Raw genomic sequence first — 8142 nt, forward strand, 5'->3', positions numbered from 1 at the left:
TTGCATACAGATTGTGTAAGCTTCTAGTGTGAAGCTGAGAGTTTTGTACTTTGGCAGTACGAGTGAATCTAAGTGTGGTACCTATATTGGGTAGGATAGGGTCTTATCGAGTAGCAAGTTCAGTGTGGAACTTGTGAGTAAAGGTCTGTGCATAATAGGTTGTAACTAGGTGTTTGCCCTATTATAGTGAAGTGGTTTGTGTTTTAAATCCCTAAGGTAGGGTCGAGGTTTTTCTTTCAGTTGGGCCCTTGAAGGTTTCCTCGTAAAATCTTTGTGTCTTTGCAAGTTCCTATATGCATTGTTTTATTATTCCGCAAAAGTAGTTAATAGGAACTCGATACAATTCACCCCCCCTCTTGTATTTATTGTCTCAACTAACAATAGGTTAACCCTAAACCCGTTTATCTATGTTGGTTGAATATTAATGCACAAACAAAACTATTATTGGCGATCACTTGAATTATAATCAAATTAACCCTAAATAAGATTATTAATTATCTTATTAAGCGTGATTACAAGTACAAATTCCTTTTTAACATGCATAAAAGGCGTGATAAAACAATAACAATAATAATAAGCATCAAACAACATAATAATAATCATAATAATTATTATAACAATTATAAAAATAATAATGTTAAAGCATAATATTAATAGCAAGATCCTAGGCATGACACTAACAAAATTAATAACAAAACCTAGCATGTCCCTAAACATCAAAAATCAATGATTTAGCCCTAGCATGATACTAAAATTAATATTAGGAAAGAAAATAGGAAGCATCGCAGGAAACACAATTGTCATATTTGATAATAGAAATTATAGTTGTTACCCTAAACATGATACTAGGAAGCATTCTTTAAATCATTCTTGATATTAGAAATTACCCTAAACAAGATACTAGGAAGATCAAAATAACAACCTAAGCATGATTTCTATATCATAATAACAATGTAAACAACTAAAGCACTTACTTGGATGCCTCGTACCTCTTTCAAATAACAAAATACACGCGTTAGTAACTTCAAGGAAAAAAAATTAAACAAAGAATTAAATTAAATAATTGAAAGAGAGATTAGGCACCAAACCCTTAGAAATTAAAACCTTTCACGTCTAGGGCGAAGGTAACTTCGAATTTGGCTAGGTGCTTCTAGGTCTTGTAAATGCGGAATTTTGTAGAGAAAAGCTAGAGAGAGAAGAGAATTCTTAAAAGCTAGAGAGAATAAGAAAACTAGAGAATATATGATATTTTGATTATTTTTTATGATGGAAAACGGAGGTTTTAGGAGGCTATTTATATAGAAAATAAGCCAAACGGATAAAAAAACAAATTAGAGTTTCGACGAGAATAAAACAGGTTAGCCCCAGACGCTGATCTTAGCGCCAGACGCTAATCCCTGTCGTCAGTCGCTAACAATTAATTTCACGCGTTTTCTTAATTTCAATAAAATTTAGCCGTACAGAAGAGCAAAATCGTATTTTCCTTAAAAACACTCCTTTACTCCAAAAAGTAAACCAAAGTCAATTTATCAATGCTAATTGAATTAGGAATGCAAAGAACCTTCTATAAAGAATCTAGAAGACTAAAATCAATTCTATTTACATTAGGAATGATAAATCCATATTAGGCCTTCCTCTAGATCATTGGGCCGCACATAAAGATCAAACCGGGCCCAGTTAAGTATTTTTGCCATAACTTCCTCAATATTCATCGAAATTGGGCTTATAAAATACCGTTGGAAAGCTCTTTTCAAGCCCCATCCAACTACACCATTATTGGACGCTTGCTATGGACCAAACCAAACTGGATTGGCTGTTTTCTTAAAATAGGTTTCCAAAAAAACATAGAGAAGAGAAAATAATAAAAAATTATCCGCAACACCAGACTTTCCACACTTTCACTTCATTCGATTATGATTTGACGCAAAAGGTACTCATCACTGGGTTTAGTTTTGAGGAGACACAAATGGGTGTCTACACCGACCATCCGAGGCACCAAAGACCATATGAGAAAGATCGTCCATTCTGTTGAAGAGGGACAGGCAGCTAGCACATCCGCCTTCTCCGAAGTCATCATCACCGAAAAGGACAGAGTCAAAGTCCATCGGCCGCATGATGACCCTGTTGTCATAGAATGTAAAGTGGCCAACCAGTTGGTTGGCCACATCTTAATAGACACAGGAAGCTCCTCAAAAATCATCAGCCGCAAATGTATGTCCAACCTCAAGTACATGCCGGATAGCATGATAAATGTCTCCCACCCCCTTATTAGATTTGGGGGAAGAGTTGTACATCCAATCGGACGGATTGATCTTCCTATCTGACTAAAAGAGAAAGGAAGAGGTCGGTTGTAGGGAATATTTCAAGAATTACCCCAAACTTGAACCACACTGTGATCATAAACTTAAGCATGGTGGCGTCCAAATGGAAGGTAGCTAGAGCAAAAGAGTCACCAACAAGTTTCAGAAACTTGTAAACCGTTTACAGGGTGAAAGTTACACCCCTTAACGATCCAAGAGATCGTTAACTCCAATAGGTCTGGAACCAAGAATGGAAGTTCGGGGATGAAGGTACAAATTCAATCAAAAAGAGAAAGAATCTGGCCTAATAATAGGCTTCTACTTTATTCTTCTCGTATTCATGTGCGCTTTCTAAGTAACATACAATAAATAGGTTTACCCTAAACCTATTTAATCTATGTTGGTTGAATATTAATGCACAAATAAAACTATTATTGGCGATCACGTGAATTATAATCATATTAACCTTAAACAAGATTATTAATTATCTTATTAAGCGTGATTACAAGTGCAAATTCCCGTTAACATGCATAAAAGGTGTGATCAAGCAATAACTATAAATATAATCAAGCAACATGATAATAATCATAATAATAATAAAAAAAATCATAATAATAATTATAATCAATAATAATCATCATCATGCTAAAGCATAATAGCAAGATCCTAGACATGATACTAACAAGATTAATAATAAATCCTAGCATGTCACTAAACATATAAAAATCAAATCTTTAGCCCTAAAATGATATTAACATGAATATTAGGAAAGACAATCAAAGACATCATAGAAATCATAGTTGATATTATATTCCTTACCCTAAACATGATACTAGGAACTTATTGTTGTCACCCTAAACATCAAATTAAGAAAAGCATCCTAACATGATACTAGGAATCAAAATAACAACCTAGACATGATTTCTATCTCATAATATCACTAAAACAATTAAAGCACTTACTTGGATGCCTCGTATCTCTTTCTAATAACAAAATACACACGTTAGTAACTTCAAGAAAAATAATAAAACAAAGAATTAAATAATTAAATAATTGAAATAAAGATTAAGAAAGTTTAGACTAGATTTGGGACCAAACCCTCAGAAATCAAACCTTTCACGTCTATGACGAAGATAACTTCAAATTATGCTAGGTGTGCCTAGATCTTGTGAATGCAGAATTTTGTATTTGAGAGAAGGCTAGTTTAGAGAGAGAGATAGAGTATCAAGAAGTTCTTGATGAGAGTTGGTGTCTGAAAACGGAAGTTTTAGGAGGCTATTTATAAAGAAAATCAGCGGGATTATGATAAAAAATAATCAGAGTTTCGAAAAGAATAAAACACGACGCTGACGCCAAACACACCCCTGTCGCCAAGCGACATGGCCCGTCGCCGGGCGACAGACGTGTTGCCGCAACGCAAGGCCTGTTGCCAGGCGACAGCCTGTAGTGCGGCGCAACAATCATTTTTTCCACGCGTTTATATATTTTGATAAAATTTAAGCGTACGAGGGGCAAAACTGTAATTTCCTTAAAAACACTTCTTTTATTCTAAATAAAACTCTTAAAACTCAATTATAAATGCTAATCACATTAGGATTCAAAAGAACCTTCTAAAAGATTCTAGAAGACTATAACCAATCTTAATTGCATTAGGAATGATAAATCATAATAAGCCCTCCTCTAGATCATTGGGCCGCATATAAATATCAAACCAGGCTCACTTTAGTAATTTGGCCATAACTTCCTCATTATTCATCTAAATTGGGCTTATAATATATCGTTGGAAAGCTCTTTCTGAACCCGATCCAACTAAACTATTATTGGACCCTTGCCATGGACCAAACTAGACTGGATTGGCTATTTTCATAAAATAGGTTTTCAAAAACAGAGAGAAAGAAAAGAATTAAAAACTAATCGCAACACTAGACTTTCCACACTTTCACTTCATTCGATTATATTATGATTCGACGTGAAAGGTACTCATCACTAGGTTTGGTTTTGGGGAGACACAAATGACTGCGATCCTAAATCATTCTTGTTACGCCAATACATGCAAAACTAGCATTAGTTAAAACAGATAAGAAAGTTAAGAAACACGTATCTTGCACCATCGAGTACACATCTGTAGGGGTAACCGATTTGCATTTGTCGTTGTTGTGACAACCTTCTACAAGCTAGGGAATGCCATCGAAGAAAACTTATCTTGAAATCACTTCCAGTTGTTGGTGAAAACCTTCCACAAGCTAGGGAACGCCGTCGATCAATGCTGCTACATCTTGAGCCTTTTCCTTGAATCATAGTGACAACCTTCCCAATCATAGAAAAAGTCGTTGAAGACCGTCTCATCATTAACCGCCCTTCTCAAATCTTGGTGATAACCTCCACAATCTTAGCGGATGTCGTCGAAAACCGCCCCTCTCGTGCTATCTTCTCAAATCTTTGGTGATAACTTCCACATTCTTAGCAAATGCTGTCAAAGACAGCCCATCTCGTGCTATATTCTCAAATCTTGAGGACAACTTCTACAATCTTAGAGAATGCTGTCAAAGACCACCCATCTCGTGCTATATTCTCAAATCTTTAGTTACAACTTCAACAATCTTAACGAATGTTGTCGAAGACCGCCCATCTCGTGCTATCTTCTCAAATCTTGGTGATAACCTCCACAATCTTAGTGAATGTTGTCGAAGACCGTCCATCTCGTGCTATCTTCTCAAATCTTTGGTGACAACTTCCACAATCGTAGCGAATGTTGTCGAAAAGAACTTTTCTTGAAGTCATCCTCAGTTATTGCGATTATATTCCGAAGAAAATTACCGAAGACCAACGCTTGTCGATCTTTAAAGCTTGCTTGAACTTTTCTTTAACCAGTGCGTCGGTGCTTCTGCTGCTTGTGAACCAGTATGTCGGTGCTTTGTTGTTTATGAACCATTGTGTTGGTGCCTTTGCGATGAGCCAATGTTTAGGAGCTTTAAGCTATGTAAAAAGACCTTTTATCAGGTCGATCACTTATTTGTGATTGTAATCAAACCGACTACTCAATCGTGTCAAACTGCTTATAGGGGCTAACTGGCGTACCAAGGAAACTAGAAATTATTGCACTAGGTCCGCATAATCTAATATGGGGGCCACGTATTGTGTCGTTGCACCAGCGCTGGGCTGGATCTATCTGGCACCGCACTTTGCTTCCGTTGCCAGTCGGCAAATATTGTCACCAGGTGACAGCCTTGTCATTTGACGCTGGAGTCGAGTCTTCCTTATTTTGCTCTTGCCACTGCAGTTCGTTACTCGGTTTTAATTTGAACTTGGTCATTTCATTTAACCAAATCCGCTCAAATCTTTTGTAAAATAAAGCTCTTCATCTCTAATTTACTGATCTATGTAATTTAGCTCAAACTCCTCTCATCTTGGAAGAATTTCATGTGTCATATTTGCGGTTTTTCAAAAAAATCCGGGAATGTTCTAGCTTGCTGGGATGTACCTGCATTTATATTTTTGACTATAGGACTTTACTTATCTTTTTTAGGGTTGACCTAAGACTTAGTGTTGCTTGACTCATTGACTTGGCATGAATCAAGGTATGATGACTCACTTCATGTGACTCGTGTTTACATAGTGTTGACTCAATGTGATAACACGACATGGCTCAATGTGTACATGACTCCTGTGTGTATTGTAATGTGATCGTGCGACTCAGAAATGTAAAAAAAGCAAAAAAAATTCGTCATTTTTGTGGAGGGTACCGACTTTCTCCCGAAAAAGAAAGACACCAAAAAAGAAAGAAGTGAAGTTTTTGAAGGTGCATGTTTAATGAGCTTAGTCAAATGTTGTTTCTCATAATACAAGGATTGTAACATCTTAAACTATCCTAGTTGACTCGACAATGAAAGTATTTAGGTAACATAGGCGCGGAGGCTAAGTACTTCATACTTTGTGATGTAATGATGATCGATCTTGATATGACAAAGCATGCTTCAGCGTTGTGTTAAGATTTCATGACAAAGGGTTTCTAAGGGAAGTATATTTGGTCATGTATCTGTGTAGTGTGTGAAAGTGACACCAAGGTTAGGCCGGAAAGGCTAAGTGTATGGAAAGATATTATTTTGAGAAGAGTCAAATAATGGTGACTCTTAGGCTAGGTAAGCTAAAATTGTAGGGATCAAGCCCCCCAAGTCTAGCTCTAAATGAATAGGGATGAGCATTGGAGATCCTTTGATATGATCATGGTGTGAGTGTGTAAATGTTAATATGAATGCCTTTTTATTACGGTCGCACCTTTATGTGAGGTTGCCTACGTATCCGTTAGGAATCAGGACGAACGTAACTCTAGCCGAACCTTGCACAATTATGTGTATACCTCAAAGAGGTCTTTTGAAGGGTTGTAACGTGGTTAGGCTAAAGGTTTGAAGAAGAAGGGGATAAAAGCTCAAGACCCTAGATAAGCCCCCAAGGTGTGCAACCTTGATTTTGAATCTTTATATTTTTATGCTTGAGGATTTTAACTCTTTTTTAGCTCTCTTTGCTCTTTTTTTTATATATTTTTTCTCTCTCTTTTGCTTTAACATTTATTTTATTTTTATAAGTGTGGGCAATCCCGATCATGCGGTCTATCACTCACTTGGCATTCATGTTTCTCAGACACGTTACCGAGTACTCGATAAGAGACGCAATCTGCGACGTGTTTATGTCAAACACATGTTCATGTCAAAGACATTGGAACACTTGCCCTTTTGTACACTTTTATTTATTTTTTTGCTTATTTTTTGCTATTTTAATCTTTGAAGTCACTCAATCTTTTTATGAAATTGAAAATTGCATAAGTTGCACACCATCCCATCCGAAGGTTAGGTAGATATGGGTTGAAAAAATAAAAGGTCTATCGTTAGATGAGGCTCAAAGTAGTTTATCAAAAAAGGATTGCATATTTGAAGGGTGAAAGGTGATATGATGTGGCTACAAGGGGTGACTCAAATCAATGGTATATCTTGTGTTTAGTTCGGCATGGTTTTATTTATTTGTATTTTTTTTAAGAAATGTAATGAAATGATCATATGCAAGAAAAAAATGCTCTTTTTTATTAAAGGAGAAGAAATAATGATCCTACAAAATAAATCTAAGGAGAATAAAAAGGTGCCTATGCTAAACTTATTGGGGAAAGGATAAATAAAAGAAATAGAAAAGAGGAGGTCACGAAATCTCGTCGTTGAAGCTCGCCTCTTGTCTTGTGTCGTTTGCTTTATCATCACTCGCTCTTCGTGATAGCTGGAGGTATGGGAAGCTTGTTATTATCGATCAAATGATGGATAGCCTCTTTTATCTTCCAACAGCTCTCAGTAGTATGACCCCTACCTTCATGGTACTTACAATGTGCATCTGGATTCCAACTAGGCAATCTCTTTTCAAGTTCGGGATCTTGAATAGGTCCAATGGGATTAATGAGTCCCTTAATATGGAGTCGATCGAACGCAGTATCATAGCTCATCCCAATGGAGGTGAAGTATTTCCTTAGTTGTCTCTTAGATCCCTGGTCATCCATGGCAAAAACTTCACTGAGATCAAAGGTACTAACGTTGTTACTAGAGTGGGCGTTTTCGGAAGAAGAAGGATTGTCATTCTTCTTTCCTTTCCAGCCACTATGGTTGCTATTGTTAGTAGCTTTTTTCTTTGTGAGGTCATCTTCGATCTCGATGCCTATGTCATAGATGGCCTTGAAAGTATTCAAGTTGTGTTGATACTTTAAGTGCTTTGAATATTTTTCTTGTAAATTTTTGATGAACATCCTCACGGATTCTTTTTCAGTAGGGACTTCGATCATGTTAGCGGAAGTTTCCCTCCACTTGTT

Source organism: Chenopodium album, chromosome 3 (genome assembly GCF_948465745.1).
Source record: "Chenopodium album chromosome 3, dcCheAlbu1.1, whole genome shotgun sequence".
NCBI classification, from domain to species: domain Eukaryota; kingdom Viridiplantae; phylum Streptophyta; class Magnoliopsida; order Caryophyllales; family Amaranthaceae; genus Chenopodium; species Chenopodium album.